The sequence below is a fragment of the Rhinatrema bivittatum genome, chromosome 4 (genome assembly GCF_901001135.1).
Source record: "Rhinatrema bivittatum chromosome 4, aRhiBiv1.1, whole genome shotgun sequence".
Taxonomy (NCBI): Eukaryota; Metazoa; Chordata; class Amphibia; order Gymnophiona; family Rhinatrematidae; genus Rhinatrema; species Rhinatrema bivittatum.
Window position 1 is genome coordinate 64,901,660 of NC_042618.1, and position 20,180 is coordinate 64,921,839.

Genomic DNA, 20,180 nt, shown 5'->3' on the forward strand with positions numbered 1-20,180 from the left:
CGAGCCATGAGTTGCTACAGTCTGGGGTACTGATGTGGAGACATTAAGGAAAAAAAACACAGGGCTGCTTCTATGACAAAGTCCATAAGCAAAGCCTGTCAAACAGCACTGACTGATACATGGGGGTAATCTGCATGGCATGGCAAACACTACCATGGGAAGCTTGCTCACTCCTCCACCACTCCTCACTCCTCCACCACCCCTCACACAAAGGGACAAACTGACAATCTAAGAAAAACTTCCACGCACAGATAAAGACAAGAGACAAAAGTACAGGAAAACAGATGAAAACACAAAACAGGACAACTCACTCAGAAATCACTAAGAAAGTCCTCTTACACTCCAACCAACTAACCAACAAACCTCCTCTCTCTCCAATGCCTGACATACCCTCAAAGAGGCAGCAGCAGGAAGCTGTTAATATATAAAGAAAGAAAATAATACTCCAGATGTAAACTGATGCACGATGCGTAAAATGATGCTCAATACCATAAAGTATCAGTAGTTGTGAAATTTACATATGTGATGCAGTATATCAGTAATTTCCCTAACCATGTCCCTGGTCGTCTGAAACATGTACATGTTGGGACTATATATGTTTTGAACTGTGATAAGATGGATAGAGAAAAGCTTCTCATCATGTAGAAAGAGCATGTCTTCAAACATATAGAAGAGATTTACAATATATCTTATGGTGGTGAAGTGACACTTTAATAGTATTTCAGGAGTATCATCAAAGACTATATTTTTCTGGATGTCTCGCGCACCTCGCATGATTCAAGAATGAATTGTTAAACATATAAAAAATACACAAAACAAATTTGTTTGCATGAACACACATACATAAAACATCGGGAGGAGGTTGGCAGGTTTATGATTATAACATGCTCGAAAGAGGCAGGGTTGCCTACACGATTATATGAAACCCCAACCTACCACCCTAAAAAAATCTTTTGAGTGTTGAGATAATTGAATCCCATTTGACATGTAGGTTATCAAAATTAGTATACGAAATACGAAAAAAGGAGAGTATAACAACATTTAATATAATAGAAAAATAGATCCTCACAGTGAATGAACCTGTCGGTTCTCTTTTTGATATAGTGTAACTTCTAGTTAGCCAGCTAAATGCTTTTAAATATAGACCTCACAATGTCCCATTGGTTATTCTCTTTCCAACAGGTCTCTGAAATGTCTATTATGTCTACATCTTCATTCAGTGCCATACATTCCAACTCTCCAATCTAATTGTTTATACTTCTGGCATTTGCATACAGACTATTCAAAGTTTGTTTTTTAATTGCATTCATAATCTGCTTAGCAGATGAAATGGGTAGTTTAAAGCCATTTATCTTTTCCTACTCTTTATTCAAATGCACCTGGGCTACTTCTGCCTCTATCTTAACTTAAAGAACTTAAGAACATAAGATATTTTATTTATTTATTTATTTATTTATTTATTTAAACATTTGGACTCTTATAACAGGCCAGGTACCATCAAGCTAGGGTGAGAGAACATAGTAGAAATCTCATCTTTGTGAGACTTTCCTCACTCCAAATGACGTCAGATCTTCATCGAGGTGTACTATGCAGTACGTACATCTCATTCTCCATGTAAAACTGGCCCCTAAACCACCATCAACACCTCACCTTGAGCTATTAGCTGACCCTCCTATAGTATTAGTATATAAATAGTTGAATACTGTGAAGGCCTCCGTAGAGGTGTGCTCTCTCTTTCTCTCTCACTCTCCCGCTCCTTCCCACAGCCCTAAAATGCAATTTGTAAAATCTGCCCGGAAAAAAAAGATGTAGTTAATAGCATGTGTTATGCTATTGCACAGTATGATGTTGCCCCCCATTTTAAATAATCCTGCCCCTTCTAAGAATTTGCATTCACACCATGCGATAATCGTATTATTACATGTGTTAACACATTTTGATGAATGATCCTATTTGTTAGTGGGTTGTTTTGAGATTCCTTTATTCTCTCGTTTGATTTAATCTTCATGATTTGATTATCTTTTGTCATTCTTGTCTCTGTGGCTCTGTATTTTCTGATGTTTTTAAGTTAAATTATAAGTGTTTTTGAATAGCCATGTTTTTAGCTCAGATTTAAATTTCTTTCTATCTGGTAAAATACGTAATGACTCAGGCATAGTATGCCATAGCTTTGGACCTGCTATGGAGAACATACGACCACTTATTTGTGTCAGATGTGTGCTCCATATTGTGGGAATAGTCAATAGTCCTTTATATTGAGATCTTAGTGTTCGCTGTAGATTGTATGGTTGTAGTGTCACTCCTAACAGACTGGCATTATTTGATTGAATGATGTTGAATATTATCATTAATGCTTTATAGTAGATTATGGATTGTACTGGTAACCAATGCAGTGACATCAGCGAGGATGTAATGTGATCATATTTCCTAGATCCTAATAAGAGTCTTGCCACTGCATTTTGTAATAGTTGTAATGGTTTTAAGTTACAAGCTGCAAGGCCTAGTAGTTGCAGTAGTCTACGTTTGATAAGATTAGAGTTTGCAATACAGTATGGAAGTCCTGAAAAATTAATATTGGTTTCATTTGATGTAGTATCCTCAACTTGGCGTAACCTGTCTCGATTAATTTACTGGTGTGCATTTTCATTGTAAGATTCGCATCTAGCTGTATACCTAAATCCCATACTTGATTTGAGGGATTAATCTGAAAATTACCCAGGTTAAGGAAAGATGGTTTCACTATTGATGAGTTTCTGCTTAGCCAAATCCTTTCATTCTTTTCATGATTCAGAGTCAGTTTAAGTTGTGAAAGTTTTTGATGTATTGCTTTTATGTAGATAGAAAGTAACCAGGGGTCCATCAAGCCCAGTATCCTGTTTCCAACAGTGGCCAATCTAAGTCACAAGTACCTGGCAAGTACCAAACATTAAATAAATCCCAAGCTACTATTGCTTATTAATTACATTAAATACAATAAATAAATAAAAATAAAAAAATAAATAGCAGTTTATGGACTTTTCTTCTAGGAACTTATCCAAACCTTTTTTAAACCCAGTTACACTAACTGCTGTAACCACATCCTCTGGCAGCAAATTCCAGAACTTAATTGTACATTGAGTGAAAAATAATTTTCTTTGATTTGTTTTAAATGAGCTATTTGCTAACTTCATGGAGTGGCCTCTAGTCCTTCTATTATCTGAAAGAGTAAATAACCGATTTACATTAACCTGTTCAAGTCCTTTCATGATTTTGTAGACCTCTATCATATCCTGCCTCAGTCGTGTCTTCTCCAAACTGAACAACCTAAATTCCTTAGCCTTTCCTCATAGGGCAGCTGTCCCATGCCCCTTATCATTTTGGGCACCCTTCTTTGCACTTTCTCTGGTACAACTATATCTTTTTTTGAGATACGGTGACTAGAACTGCACACAGTTTCAAGATGCGGTCTCACCATGGAGTGATACAGAGACATTATGGCATCCATTGTTTTATTTGCCATTCCCTTCCTAATAATTCCTACATTCTGTTTGCTTTTTCGATTGCCACAGCACACTGACCTGAAGATTTCAATGTATAATATCCAGTATGATGCCTAAATCTCTTTCCTGGGTGGGAACTCCTAAGATAGAACCTAACATTGTATAACTACAGCAAGAGTTACTTTTCCCTATATGCATCACTTTGCACTTGTCCATGTTAAATTTCATCTGCCATTTAGAAGCCCAATCTTCCAGTTTTGCAAGGTCCGCCTGCAATTTATCACAATCTGTTTGAGATTTATCTACTCTGCATAATTTTGTGTCATCAGCAAATTTGATCACCTCACTCATCCTACCCTTTTCCAGATCATTTATAAATATATTAAAATGCACCAGTCCAAATACAGATCCCCGAGGCACTCCACTGTTTACCTTTTTCCACTGGGAAAACAAACCATTTAATCCTATTCTCTCTTACCTGTCTTTTAACCAGCTTGCAATCCACAAAAGGACATCGTCTCCTATTCCATGACTTTTTAGTTTTCTTAAAATCCTCTCATGCGGAACTTTGTCAAATGCCTTCTGAAAATCCAAATACACCATTTCTACTGGTTCACCTTTGTCCACATGTTTATTTATCCCTTCAAAAAAAATGTAGGAGATTTGTGAGGCAAGACTTCCCTTGGGTAAATCCATGCTGGCTGTGTCCCATTAAACTATGTCTAGCTAAATATTTTGTGATTTTATTCTTTACTAGCCATTAAGCCCGTAACAATGGGCTACATTTAAAAAAAAAATTTCGGTCCATTTCTTTCCCACTCCCTCCCCTCATTCTCCCTCCCCCCTCTATTCTCCCTCCCTCTCACCTCCCCCCTCTAGTCTCCCTCCCTCTCACCTTCCCCCCTCCTCCCTCCCCTCACCTCACTCTCTCCTTCCTCCCCCTCTCCTCAGCTCACTCTCTCCTCCCCCCACTCTCGCTTCCCTCCCCCATCCCCTCACCTCACTCACTCCTCCCTCCCTCCCCTCACCCTCTCCTCCCTCCCCCACCTCACTCTCTCCTCCCTCCCCCTCAACTTCTCCTCCCTCCCCCTCCCCTCACCTCACTCTCTCCTCCCTCCCCCTCCCCTCATCTCCCTCTCCCCTCCCCCTCCCCTCACTCTTTCCTCCCTCCCCCCACCTCCCTCGCTCCTCCGTCCCCTCTCCCCTCACCCTCTCCTCCCTCCCCTTCCCCTCACCTCACTCTCTCCTCCCTTCCCTCATTCACTCCCCCTCTCTCAATCCCCTCCCGTTTCAGCTCATCCACAACCGGCAGACGGAAGATCTCCGGGGGGGGGGGGGAGGTGTCCCTCCCTCCCTTGCGCGCACCACCGCCGCTACTGCTCCTAGCCACCGCCGCCGCTGCTCCTGCTCCTCCCAGTGCCATTTTGTTTTTCGGGCATGCTCCGCTCTGACCAAGGTACTCGCCCGCGCATGCGCGGTAGAGCTGCTCTCTACTGCGCATTTGCGGGCCGTCGGTCAGAGCCCATTTATAAGGTAGATAACAGTTTCCAGGATTTCTTCTGGCACTGAAGTCAAGCTCACCGGTCTATAGTTTCCTGGATTACCCCTGGAGCCCTTTTTAAATATTGGGGTTACATTGGCCCTCTTCCAATCTTGAGGTACAACAGTTGATTTTAATGATAGTTTACAGATTAATTGTAATAGGTCTGAAATTTCATTTTTTAGTTCTTTCAGAATGCTGGGGTGTATACCATCTGGTCCAGGAGATTTACTTCTCTTCAGTTTGTCAATCTAGCATGCCACATCTTCCAGATTCACCATGATTTGGTTCAGTTCACCTGAATCTTCACCCTTGAAAACCATCTCTGGAATGGGTATTCCCCCAACATCCTCTTCAGTAAACACCAAAGCAAAGAATTTGTTAATCTTTCCATAATGGCCTTATCTTCCCTACTTGCCCCTTTAACCCTTCGATCATCTATTGGTCCAACCGACTCCCTCACAGGCTTTTTGCTTCGGATATATTTTAAAAGGTTTTTATTATGAGTTTTTGCCTCTACGGCCAACTTCTTTTCAAATTCTCTCTTAGCCTGTCTTATCAATGTCTTACATTTAACTTGCCAGTGCTTATGCTTTATCCTATTTTCTTCTGATGGATGCTTCTTCCAATTTTTTAATAAAGATCTTTTGGCTAAATTAGCCTTTTTCATCTCACTTTTTAGCCATGCTGGCAATTGTTTGACATTCTTTCCACCTTTTTTACCTCTATCAGGATTTTCTAACTTCCGTGTTATGCCAGTAACTTTTGAAGATATCTCACTCTGAACCATGTGCTCCTGAGTGACTGTTGGTTTTCTCCCATGATTTCATTTGAAAGCCACTCTATCTCCTTTTTAAACATTTGCATCAACAGTTGGGTTCCACCTTGGTTAAAGCATTATGTCCCAGTGTCCTTTTTAGAGGATAGCATCTTAAAATATTTGAGACATAATGGGTTAAGGTGGAGCCCATTCTTTCAGAATAGACCTCCCCTTCCCTGAAATATCACCCAGTTCCTAACAAATCTAAAGCCCTCATCCCTGTACCATGCCTAACCCAGGCATTGAGACTCCATAACTCTGCCTCAATCTGGCCACTAGGTGTCATGGCTATGCAATGACTAGGACTTCCTCCACCCACCCCAGATGCTGTGAATGCTACTTCTGTATAAGGAAAAGAAAGACCTGAAATGGGAATCGAATCCTAGTTACTCTGGGTATGCTTGGGACCAATATGGAAGGCAGAGATACAAAAAGGTTTGAAAGTTCATGTAAACAACAAGGGAGGTTGGGATCTGGTGTGGTGTTTAATATGGGAAATTGTATGCTCATCTACCCAAAGTGGAAGAATTACAAATGGACAGACTGGATGGGCCAATTTGGACTTTTTCTGATGTCATTTACTATGAGGTGAATATCAAAATGGTTTGTCCAGCTAAATTTGGGATTTAGTTGGACAAACCTGAGGTTTAAATATGTCTCACCTGCTGTGTGTTTAAGTTTTAACCAGGTAAGCCAATTCAAGGCTAAAACTTATCTGGATATACAAGAGGCAATCCAGGGATGGGGCCTGGCTTAAATTAGTTGGATATCAGTGCTATCTGGATAAGTTAGCCAGGTAAGTCTATCCATCCTCAAGAGCAGGTCTAAAGTTATCTGGATAAGTGTGCTTAGGTAACTTTAGCCTTAACTGACTATATTCAATATACAGCCAGTTAAATGATTTCAAAACAAACATTTGTTTGGTTTGTTTTGCAGTCACTTAACTGGCTGTGCTTTATTATAGCTGGTTAAGTTAAAGTGATCTGGGTACACATACCAGAATAACTTATATATTCAGGGAGAGACTTGTCCCGTTGAATATCGATGACAAGTTATCTTGCTAGGGGCCTGATTAACTAAGGCCTTTACTTTTACTTCCATTCTGTGTCTATGGGAAAAATGCTTAGTAAATGAGGCTTTAGCCTTGGCCAGATAACTTGTCCACTTACTTGCTTTTCTGAATATCAACGTCAGGATCGCTGTGCAATTTATGTTACTCTGCTTGGCAGTGCACAGCCGTGCCCCTGAGCTATCAGATCGGCCCATTGCCCTCAGTATTTAACTTCCACATTCTCGTCTTCTCATTCAATATTTTTACTATTAAGAACGTGCACTCAAATCCAAAATCTGTCAGGATTCCAGCAGACATCAGCAAGCGTGCATGCATGTCACTCCAGCCAGTCTGGGTGTAGTGTGCATGGGTACTGCCTTTGGGTCTTAATCCCTGCTTTTTCATTGCTTTGCCTGCACAATATGGAAATTACGACAGTTTGAGCAGCAGCAGCATCTGTTCTTTTCTCACTAATGATTTCTGGCGAGCCAATGAATATTGTAAAGGTATTTCTTTGTAACCCAGCCATGCATAGCATTAGGACTTTTGATTCTAGGTACTCTTCCTCCTAACTTTCTTTATAGCTCCCTCTGACTTTACAAAATTCTTTATTTCCCTCCACCCTTTTGTTGTTTCTTTGAATAAAAACCAAATTATGCATCAAGTATATCACAGATGCTCATGGCTTAGGGCAATGTTTTGAAATGGATCCGGGTTATTTGTTTTATTGATTTTAATCTCACAAAATTTAAAATATGAGTCGACTTCTCATGTAGGGTGCTTGGCATTTGAACACTCCTGTAGTAATCTGAAATTCAACAATTGTTTAAAAAGTGGCACGGCGTCTGAAAAGATTTAGTGAGGGATGAAGAAATGTCTTGAACCTAAAGACATAATCTGGTGATCCAATTCTCCCCTCTGTGTCCATTCCCGTGAAGCTTCCCATTTACGTGGGCCTATCTGTCACCAGCTCCCTGCATCCCACCTAGTCAATCCTCTAGGTTTCCCACATTGTTTCTCTTTTCAGTCTAAACAGAAGAACAACAGACAAGGTTCTGAAGGCAGGGAGCATCAGGAGCTGGAAGAGAATGGGCTAAGATGAGGGTCAGAGTCCTGGCCCCTGCAGCCAACAGTTACTGGGGTTTGTGCTGCCCGGCTGAACAGTGTTCAAAGACTTTGCTGGGGCTTTGTTCCACTGTGTAAGGATTAGGCCCGGCGGTCTGAGAATTTGCCTTCTAATTAAAAAGGATAAAAGATAGGAGTAGCATTAGGCTAAAACATAGCGGTGACACTTCAAGGCGGCTTTTAGTCACAAGACAATGCAAGGAGTTGTGTCAGGTTGTTTTATTTCTTTGGGGGTTTCCACAGAAGTTAAAGCAAAGTTTTGAAACTATTCCCAGCTGTTGCATATTGTGCTGGAAACTTAATCACAAGAAACATTTCCATCAATACATTGTGAATCCTTTAGTGCAGGAATACTGTAGTTAGAGCCGAGAAGATTTTTTTTTCTTTTTGCCTTCTGCCTCTGTAACATGTATCTTGTTATGCAAAAGAAAAACATTGAACAAAGTGGGTTTTAGATAATGCTTCTAACAGAAACCTTTGCAGCTCGTCACTTTAATGTTTGTTTTAATGTTTGTTTTTAAGGAATCTTTCTTTCCTTAGTGACTCACGGAGTTTTGACGCAGCGTGTTATTTTAACAAATGCAAATGATAACAAAAAAAATATATCTTTGCATACCCAAAAGCTACTATAAAATTCTCCAAATGCAACATTAAACTTAAAACTTATTTCATTATCTCTAGAGTGACAGGTCTTGGGGAACATTAAAGTGTCTTGATGTTGCCAAAACAAACTTGGTCTGCAAATCCTAGAAAAGTCTTCCGAAGCATAAGACAGCAATTGAAAGTCTTAAGAAATAACTTATCAGTGGCAACATCCTTCTCATCTGTTGCATGTCTCCACAGATACATATGAGCACGAGTGCTGCTGCTGACATCCATTTGAGTTCAACAGTATTCTTTACCCTATTGAAATTATGGGTTTTCCACTATACAAGCTGAGTCATAATCATTTTGAGTGAAGATTGCTGCTAAATTATATAAATCACCTGGTTTTGTTTTAGGAGGGGTGGGGGCGTTAGAAGAAAAGGCTGTAAGAGTTTTGTAGATTTCATAGCAAAGCTCAGATTGCAGACAAGAATAAAGCAATGCGTTCCCACACAGCTCATATTACGTCATGAAGTGCAGGCTTCTTAATTTCTGCTCTCCTTATGTTGCATTATCAAATTTGCATAAGGTAAATAAGTTAAGGAAGGAATGCCTGACAGCAAGTCAGTAGTTTTTACTATTCTGCTCTTCTCTGTCTCAGTACTTTTCCATGCAGCTAATTTACACATTACTCATCACTCGAATTACTGTAGGACTACGTTTGCCAGTGGTGCTGATTTGCCACTATTTTGATATGTTTAACAAAGAGGGAATTTATATAAATTACATAGCATCAGCTAATCAACAGGAATTGAATTCACCCAAATGCTTTTCGGCCTCTGCATTGTAAATATCATAAACATCCTGAATAGCAAAAGTAGTAAAAGCAGATGTTTGAAATATATTCAGCAAAAAGCAAGAAAAAAAATTGCTCAAGGTCTTAAAAGATATTGAGAGTGTGCAGTAAAATGAGTCACTAAAGACGCTCCATTACCCCCTTCCACTCTGTCCACAAACCCTTTGAGTTCATTTTCACAAAATGCTCAGGGCCTGAACAAGGGGTCTAAATTTTAGAGCTTCAGTTTAGGGGAATTTTCCGTTGTACTTAGGGACCTAAATGTTTGACTGAAAATACACCTTAATTTAGGCCCCTAAAACTTTGGAGCCAAAATTTCGATCTGAAATTCATTTGCCTAGTTTTGGGATCCAAAGTTTGGCACCTAGAGCTGAAAATCAATGCTAAATGCCAACCGCCTAACTTTTTCTTCCCATCCTAACTCCACCTCTGTTGCTGCCCACTTTTTAGGTGCTCAACTCTAGTAGTCACATTTCAAAGTTAGGCACTAAAACCCTTTGAAAATTGAGCCCTAAACACAAACTTGCCCTTTATTTGCCTTTGGTAACCCTTAGAATCCACTTTCACTGAGGGAAAGAACATTCCCAACCAGGGGTGGCTTATGGCAATCTGCTGCCTGAGGTGACGCATAAGACGGCAAGCCCCACCCCCCCCCCACCCCCCCCTCCTGGCATGGTACAGGTCAAATTATCAAGAGGGGCAAGGGGGGGAGTCTCTTTTTGGTCTGGTCCTTTCAGTGATTTCAAATGCTGCAGAAGGGGGAAAGCAGCGGTCAGAGTTCCCAGAGGAGTGTCAGTGATAATGTTTCCAGGAAGCTGGCAACCCTGCCATGCTCCCAGGAGCCTTAACACGGCCTCCCACCTCTTCCCCAGCATTTTCCCCTGGAGAAGACGGAGATGGGTGAATGACGTGGTCTTTGTGTAGCACCCTCTCTCCAGGTCAGTGCAAGGGCATTGGATGAACTTACAGCCTTGTGCCAATGCTCCTCCTGCCCTCATCACACACGATTAAACATTCTGCATCTATAATAATCAATTGTACATGAAAAAGGACATTGAGAGTAGAGATTGAAAAAGGACATTGAGATTAAAATATCACAACCCTGCAAAAAACACACTTAGAATGCATATAGTATTAGGCCTATAGTAATGCATGTTGGGTGTGGGCTTCCCATTCTAAAACAGCACTAACTACCTGCCTTTAAACACTAAAAACTCATGAAAAGGCAACACTGCAAATATTACACCAGGCCCTAAACACCAAAGACCTCCTATTAGGAAAACAGAACAAGCCAGGCTGCTATAGAGCCCTGTACAGAAACTACAAACTAGCAGAATATCAAACCTGAGTCACACAAGCAGAACACAGACCCTCACCAAATACAGAATAACGAGACCATATAGTATAAACAGAAAAGAACTGGAAATCTCAACAAGCCAGACTGAATGCAGAGCAACAATGGAAAAATAGAAATGCCATACCTCAAAACAATAAAATCAAGGAACAGAAAACATCAATCATAACAGTAAAAACATACTAATAAAAAGAATATTTAAAAACGGCTGATGAATAGAATAACAGCCAATAATTAAAAACTCATAAAAATTATAACATTTCTCAAACATCAGTAATATTTAAAAATAGCAGACATCAAATAACATCCAAGAATTAAAACTAATGATTAAAAAAAACTCCCCACTTTCCTTACCTGGGAACTTTGATTTCCAGTCATCTTGAGATTTCCTGTATTAGTGTGGGGGGATGCGGGGGTGGGATAACTTTCTCCTCTTATAAACACACACACACCCCCACACCCCCCCACACACACACACACTTTTATACATGCTTTTATAAATGCTCTTTCACACACATGCACAGATAGTCTTACACATGCTTTCTCACACATACACTCAGATGCTTTCACATACTCTTTCACACACACAGATGCTCTTTCACATGTTCTCACATACATAGATCCTCTCTCACATGTTTTCTCACAAATGCACACAGATGCTCTTACACATGCTCTTTCACAGACACAGATGCCTTCACACATGCACACAGATGGTCTCATACATGCTTTTTCTCACACACACACACACACACAGATGCTCTTACACACGCTCTCTCTCACACAAGCACAGATGCTCTCATTTATGCTCTCTCTCACATACTCACATACATGCTTTCTACCATATACATCCATGCCTATGCGTCTCACAAATCCTTCTAATCCACTCACTCATGCTCTCTCTCTATTTTTTAGCTGCAGGCACGCGCTGACTTTTTTACTTTGTCCATCTGCTGAGCTCATCCTCTTTTTCAGCCACTGGCAGAATGGGCTCCACTGACAGCCCACCAGGTCTTTTTTTCTTTTTCAGCCACCGGCGGGTTGGGCTCTGCCAGCGGCATGTGGGACTAGCTCGTTTTTTGGCGCCAGTGGTGAGTAGGAACCCCAATGACAATAAAATGTAACTAATGTATCTGTCAGCAAGGTGAGGCAATCGCTGGCTGTTTTGGGGGGAGGGGAGGGAATTTTTTGCCACCTCAAAATTTTGCCACCTGAGAATACCACCTCACCCTGCCTCATTATAGAACTGCCCCTGTTCATAACAATCAAAAAACAAATACAAATATATTCTCTTTCAAGCCCTTTAAACTGTAATGCCCACTGGTAATGCCTTATATGGAAGTTTACCAGCTAGGCAGCTCTTCTCCTAGAGTGCCACAAACAGGTCTGGTTTTCAGGATATCCACAATGAATATGCATGAAATATATTTGCATACAATGGAGGCAGTGCATGCAAATATAGGTCAGAGTTTTGCAGATAGAATTTACATGCATACATTTAAAACCTACTCAGACTCCACTCTCAGAATGTCTCCCCCTTATGTGCATATAAGTATGTGCATACAGTGTGTACACACATAATTTTATGCACACACCATTCACACAATTTCCTAAAGGTTCATTTCTATGGCTAAAGCACTATTATACCCACAGAAGAACCTTTAAAAATGACCCTTCCTCTGCTTTCATTTACTCTACTAGTATTTTACTATGCTATCTCTTGTAGGCAATGTACGAAAGGAGACTACTCAACTGGTTCCCTTTGAAAACTGGCTACAAGGACTTCAGAAACAAAGTACCCATATGTATCACAATAATGCAGGCCACCAAAATTATCTCATATGGGAAAAATACTGTACTGCCAAGCAGTCAGGACTAGCCAGAGAACAGATTCCAGGCTGGACTCTGGCAAAAATCTTTATAAGCTTCTTTTCTGATGAAAAATTGTAAACAAAACAACTTAGCTGTTTGTGCAGTTCAACAAAATATTTGTAACTTACAGTTCATTTTCTTGGGGCTTCCATCTCTCTCTCTGGAACACCTTCATCCCTTGGACCCTGGTCTTTTATCCCCGCTTGCTGTGATCCTATCCCAGAATCCCTTGCTGGATTGGGACTTAAGGAGGACTGGTACAGATAGCTGTAACCGGTCCTTTAAGGTGTTCTGAGGGAGTTTCTTATAAGCTCCCTCACAAATATCTATTGGCATAGGTTTATGGCTTTGAAAATTGGCCCCTTTATGTCTTGAGTTGGATTTTCACCAATAGTAGTATAGGCACCGATAGTCGAAAAAGTTCAGCTCCTAAATTTAGGCCCCTAATTAGCACCCTAAGCTAAGTACCTATTTTCAGCTGAACTTAGGGTCTTAGGGCCTGATTCATCAAGGTATTTTCCTATAGACACAAAATGGGAGAAAAGCTTTAGTGAAATAGGCAGTTAATGAGTTAATTTTCAAAGGAGTTCTGCATGTAAAATTTGCATAGTGGCATTCCAGGGCGGGGCCAAGAGATGAGAGTGGAAGTTGGTATTTTATGAGATTTATGCAAATACATCAGGCAACTTATTTGCACAATTTTACATCTGCTATTTAACTAATGCAACTGATATCAGACTCGTCTGTGGTCTGTTATTGTTGGGTGGGAGATCTGGGTGAATTGGGAGTAGTGCAGTGTGAACTAATGAGAGGCTCTCAGTGAACTGGAGATGGACTGGGTGAACTGGTGGTGGTAGCAACAAACTGGTGATTTCAAGTACACATGCATATTTTAAAATATACCTACTTCCGTGTATAAATCAGGGTTTTACACAAATTATTGTTTTCATGCATAAAATATATAAGTGTATGTTTACAAAATAGGTAGAAAAAGTATGTACTTTCACTGCTTTGCAGATATTCGTGCATAGTGAAACACACACATGTATGTTGGGGTGGATATATGCATATTTTATAATCTGCTTGGTCTAGATACATGCAGGTTATGAAATAGTATAGCAGAACTCTCTGCACCCATATACATGTGCATATGGGGCCATATGGAGTTTTTAAAAGTTACCTTCAGGAAAGATACCTTTAAAATATGTGCCAGCAGGCGGACGAATGCAACGAGATGGGCGCACATGTGCAATTGCATATATTTTGTATCGTACGCACAGTATACAAAATACACTTAAAATAACCCAATAGCAAGCTCACGTATCTAACAGATACTACGCAGCAAGCTGTTTCAACATAGCCAGATAAGGCGCATTTTATCACTTATCCGGCTATTACTTAGCTGCATAGGTAATGCTTTTTGAGACTTATCTGGCTAAATCGCAGCAAAACTGCCACTTGCCCAGAAGGGGAAGGGTGAGAGACAGGCAGCAGGATTGTCAGGCATGTGGCAGGATTGCCCCAGCTTCCTAGAAATATTATAACTGACACACTATCTGCTACATCTTTCAGAACCCTGACCTCTGCCTCTCTCCTTCCCCTGCATTTCAAATCACCAAAAGGGCCAGACTCCAGGAGAACCCTGCTTAGGAAAACTCAAAGGAGGACACCTCCCCAATAAAACTCCAAGGAAGATCCATCCACCCTCTTCCCTTGTCCTCTTGGTGATTTGACCTGTGCTGTACCTTGCAAGAGGGGGTGGACACCATCTTATCCCTTGTCTCAGGCAGCAGATTGTCTTGAGCCATCTCTGCTTCTTATAATGGTCTGTAATTTTCATTCTGAGTCTTCCAAGCATTTTGCAAAATGGCGGCGCAAAATGGCGCCGGCTTAAGACAACACGATTCGATTGCAGGAGGTCATTCCGGACCCCCGCTGGACCCCCAGGAAATTTAAGGCATTTTGGGGGGGTTCGGGAGGGTGGGGGATTTATTTTAAAGGGTCGGGGTGGGTTTTAGGATGTTTTAGTGTGCCGGTTCACGATTTTAACGATTTTAACGATATTTTAAAAACCCAAACGGCGACGATACGATTCCCTCCCCCTCCCAGCCGAAATCGATCGTTAAGACGATCGAGGACACGATTCACATCTCTACAAAGTACCGCCCACTTTGCACCTGCTTTTTATCTGGCTAAAATTTCAGTGAAAAAGAAAAATGCACCAAGATTTTAAAACACAGTCTGCATGGATTATTGTTTTTTCCTGACTTGAAACACAGCTCTGAGAAAGCCTCCTCATAGGCCAGCCCAGTGCTAAGGAAGACTGGGTCTACTTTTAGCTGGATTGGGGTGGTCACTTGTCAGATAGCCTATTAACTCGGGTAAATGGCTCTGAAAATCCCCCTGAACGAGGACAATTTTCTGAGCAATTTACAAAGTTAAAAAGCATTTGATTGGATGTCAGAAGATTGTCCTCCCTCCATGTGGCTAATAGTTTGCGCATCGTGGAACATGCTGACTTCAAATTTAGGTTGGGGAAGAAAAGAACATGAATAAAGATTTCATTTTCAAATTTTTGCAAGAACCTGTCTAGCAAAAATTAACCTGTAGAAAGAGCAGGTGACCCCCTCCCCCGGCCCCCCCCCCCCCTTGCTTTGCTCCTGTGGTAAGCTTCAAAGTGAAAGTGGGTGAGTATTAGAAGTCAAAACTGGCTTGGGTCTTGGTAGCCACATTATGTAGTCATTCTTCTTGACCTGTGCCATGAAGATTTATATATGTAGCCCCTCTTCTGGGGGATAACTATGAAGGCAGGGTTTAGTGAATGTACAATCCCATCAAACCCTGGAAGGGATCTTCAAAAGAGGAGAGAATAGACCTCCAGGGCCCAATGTGTTATGTAAGTCTCTTCTTCTGGGAATGTAAACTCAAACTCTGCGTCTCTGTAATTTCCCAGTGCCATGAAACGGGCTAGGAAAATAAAAATTTACTGTTCAGCTTATTCAATAGAAATTGCCACCATATACATATTCTTCTTGTCACATCCATAATTATAGCAATAAACCAAGTTTTAAAATATCTGAGTGGTCCCTTAGCTTTCCTCAGGGGATCTTTTCTTCCCATGGATGGAGCATAGGGCTGCTAGGGGTGCATTGCTTGTTTTTCTATACCTTAAGGATCACCCTTGCGTAATAACGGGGGCCGTTCCTTCTCAAATCCTTTCCTCTCCAGAATCTCTTGCTGAAACTTTTGGAGGTGGTGTCTCCAAAAGGGTTTGTTTTGCATAGACAATGAGAAGAATGAATCTCACTCATAACTGCAACTTTTTACCAGTGTAGATATGCACGCGAAAGAGAAAGTACATACATATGTTTGATGTTTATAAAATACCAAATATGTGAGTACAGGCTACATATGTGCATATATGCTAATTGTACACATGTAACTCCTCTGAAAATTTATCCCAGACTGTAGAACTGTTATTAAAGGTCTATAAGCATATTTAATAGCAGCAACAGATCCAAATACTTAATAAATGCTTAAGTATGAAAATAAATGGCCAAATTCAGTCTCCATCCTTAAGCTCAAACAATCATTTTGAAAAGTTAGTACATAAGAACATAGGACTTGATATATTGGGTCAGACCAAATGTCCATCAAGCCCAGTACTTTGTTTCCAACAATAACCCACCCAGATCACAAGTACCTGGCAGGATCCCAAATGATAGATAGATCCCATGCTGCTAATGCCCAGGGATAAATAGTGGCTGGCTTTCCCCATGTGAACCTGGTTAAAACAATTTATGGACTTCTCCAGGAACTTGTCCAAACACTTTTTAAACCCATCTATGCTAATAGCCTGTGATGAGAGGAGTGAAAGTGAGCCATTGTTGCTGTGGCATAGTTGATGCAGTCTCATAGGCAAACCTATGAGGCCCTCGCCAACAGCTGGTAAATGCACCCTAATGTGAGACGACAGACTGGAACTTCACTAATACCAGCTGCCTCCCCCGCAGGTTGAGCTTTTGGGTTCTGGTGGCTGGTAGGACTTAGGTGGGTCCTTAGGGCAGTAGAGAAAGCAAAAGTCCAACAGCATGCCGGGATCAAGACAGGGAGCAGACTGGAGATACTGGGAACAGGCCAAAGGTTGGGGCAGGTAGTGAGCAAGTGTAGTCTGGTACAAGGCAAGTGGTCAGGTCGAGATGGCAAGCAATCGCGGTCAGGGCCAAAGCAAGACGTCAGGTCCAGGCAGCTGGCAATCATGGTCAGGTACAAAGCAAGCGGTCAGTGCCATGTAATCAGGCCAAGGATGGACGAAGACACACAAGAGACACTGGATGAGACAGCTGGGTAAGACAGCTGTCTCATCCAGTGTCTCATCCAGGCTGGATGAGACAGATTAGGCAAGGCAAGGCTGGAACACAGGAACAACCAGGAACTCAGGAACAATCAGGAATGCAGGAACAACCAGGAACAGAGGAGCAACATGCACTGCTCTAGGCAGGAGACCCATAGCTGAGGCAAGGTTTGGGCATGTGGCTGGGTCTTATATACCTAGCCATGTAATGTCATCAGGAGGTGCCAGCAGACCAGCTTCCTACTGTGGGGTTTTTAAATGGCGGCATGCCATGCATGCACCTCAGGAAGGCCCCCGCAGGAAGGAGGAAGTGGCATCGTTAGCCAGTGGCAGGGGTAAGTGTGGCGGTTCATGGGCTGTCCCACAAGCCATAAGACGTGACAGTACCCCCCCCCTCCAAAGCCCCCTCCCCAGTCTTCTGGGCTTAGGCTTCCCAGGATATCTCCTGTGGAAGTCTCATAACAATTGTGGGGCCTGGAAATTAGAAGCTGGCTCCCAGGAATTTTCTTCTGGCCTGAAGTTCTTCCAGAAAATTAGATATCAGATTTGGTTCCCGACATTTCTTGAATCCAAAATCTCTTCAACTTCATTCTGGGGGTCTTCTTCATCTACAACTTTGGAGGGCTTAAGGGGAGGTCTAGAAGGTCAGGACAAGATTGCTGGTTTCAGTAACGAGACATGAAACATGTCATGAATTCAATCCGGAGTATTGAAGGTAACTTTAGTCTGTAGACTACTAGCCCCACCTGTCGCACTAATTAAACAGATAACTGAGGTAGATAACTTTACAAAAATATATTAAATATCATTAACCTCTAAAATATTGTTCTTTATTAAATACAAAAGCAATTCTCTTGCTCAATTATTATCATTACATGTAATTGTTTTATATATGTAACCAATTATAAACAAATAGCCAGTTCACTTACAATACATGAAATACATCTGATATGCATTAAATATACATGTACCCACCTATTATTAGCATATCAAATTTCTACCATCCACATTCTCAGTCAAACCAATCATATATCCAACCATACATATCCAATCATTCAATCCACACACATACATATATAACACATAAAATCTAAATATACATTTAGGGCCACAGGGCATGACCCTACAAATCTTGGGGTGAACTTCAATGATGGTATTTTAAGACATAGGACTTTTGTACTGAGCCACACTAGGTCGCCAATCTGAATTTGGGGTGCTGGGTGATGTCTGTTATCTGCTTGCTTCTTAAAGAATTCTGCTACTTGTTCTAGGAGATGGTGCATTTTTTTGCCAGAGCTCCTGGAGCTTGTGTCCCATTAAGTTGGCTGTGGGTCAAGTGATGGAAACCGGGACATATGAGGGCGATGGCCAAACACTACATAGAAAGGTGAGGACCTGGGCGAGCTGCTCACATGATTATTGTGGCAGAACTCCGCCCACGGGAGTAGGGAAGCCCAGTTGTCCTGACATTGGTTTACGTAAGCTTTTAAGAAAGCCTTGAGAGTCTGATTTGTTCACTTAATTTGCCCATTGCTCTGGAGAGTAATAAGCCAAAGTAAAATCCAAAGTAATCACAAACTTTTTGCACAGGCTTTTCCAGAAACAGGCCGTAAACTGTACCCCTCGGTCTGAAAGGATGTGGAGAGGGAGCTAATGCAGATGGAAGATATGCTAGACAAAGAGATTGGCCAATTCTGATGCTGAAGGAAGGCCAGGGAGAAGTGTAAAATGGGCCATCTCTGAAAAACAATCCATCACTACCCATATAGTGGCATTGCCACTTGAGAGGGGACGGACAGTGACAAATTTAGTGGACAAGTGGGTCCAGAGTTCCTTGGAGAACTCTTATTCATGGCACAAGTGGGGCAGGACTCTATATATCACTTCACGTTGGTTTTAATTTGAAGTCACCATTAATGAAGGAAAATTAACTCAAGGTTTCAGGTGATGCCAGGATGCCCTGCCACATGGGAGTCATGAGCCCACTGAATAACTTTCTGCCGAGGTTGTTGAAAATCTACAGTTTTCCCTGGTGGAACTGTCACCACAACAGCAACCATGATCCTTGCGGGGTCAATTATATGTCATGGGGGTTCACGGGAGCCTTCAGGATCAAAGGAACATGAGAGGGCATCAGCCCTTCAGTTCTTCTCTGCCAAATGATATCACAGTTCAAAGTTAAACTGGTTGAAAAATAATGACCAACAGGCTTGCTGTGGGTTCAGCCGCTAGGGATGTGAATCGTGTCCTCGATCGTCTTAACGATCGATTTCGGCTGGGAGGGGGAGGGAATCGTATTGTTGCCATTTGGGGGGGTAAAATATCGTGAAAAATCGTTAAAAATCGTTAAAAATCGAAAAATCGAAAAATCGAAAAACCGGCACACTAAAACCCCCTAAAACCCACCCCCGACCCTTTAAATTAAATCCCCCACCCTCCCGAACCCCCCCCCCAAATAACTTAAATAACCTGCGGGTCCAGCGGCGGTCCGGAACGGCAGCGGTCCGGAACGGGCTCCTGCTCCTGCATCTTGTCGTCTTCAGCCGGCGCCATTTTCCAAAATGGCGCCGAAAATGGCGGCGGCCATAGACGAAAAAGATTGGACGGCAGGAGGTCCTTCCGGACCCCCGCTGGACTTTTGGCAAGTCTCGTGGGGGTCAGGAGGCCCCCCACAAGCTGGCCAAAAGTTCCTGGAGGTCCAGCGGGGGTCAGGGAGCGATTTCCCGCCGCGAATCGTTTTCGTACGGAAAATGGCGCCGGCAGGAGATCGACTGCAGGAGGTCGTTCAGCGAGGGTTCCGGCGCCTTGCTGAACGACCTCCTGCAGTCGATCTCCTGCCGGCGCCATTTTCCGTACGAAAACGATTCGCGGCGGGAAATCGCTCCCTGACCCCCGCTGGACCTCCAGGAACTTTTGGCCAGCTTGTGGGGGGCCTCCTGACCCCCACGAGACTTGCCAAAAGTCCAGCGGGGGTCCGGAAGGACCTCCTGCCGTCCAATCTTTTTCGTCTATGGCCGCCGCCATTTTTCGGCGCCATTTTGGAAAATGGCGCCGGCTGAAGACGACAAGATGCAGGAGCAGGAGCCCGTTCCGGACCGCTGCCGTTCCGGACCGCCGCTGGACCCGCAGGTTATTTAAGTTATTTGG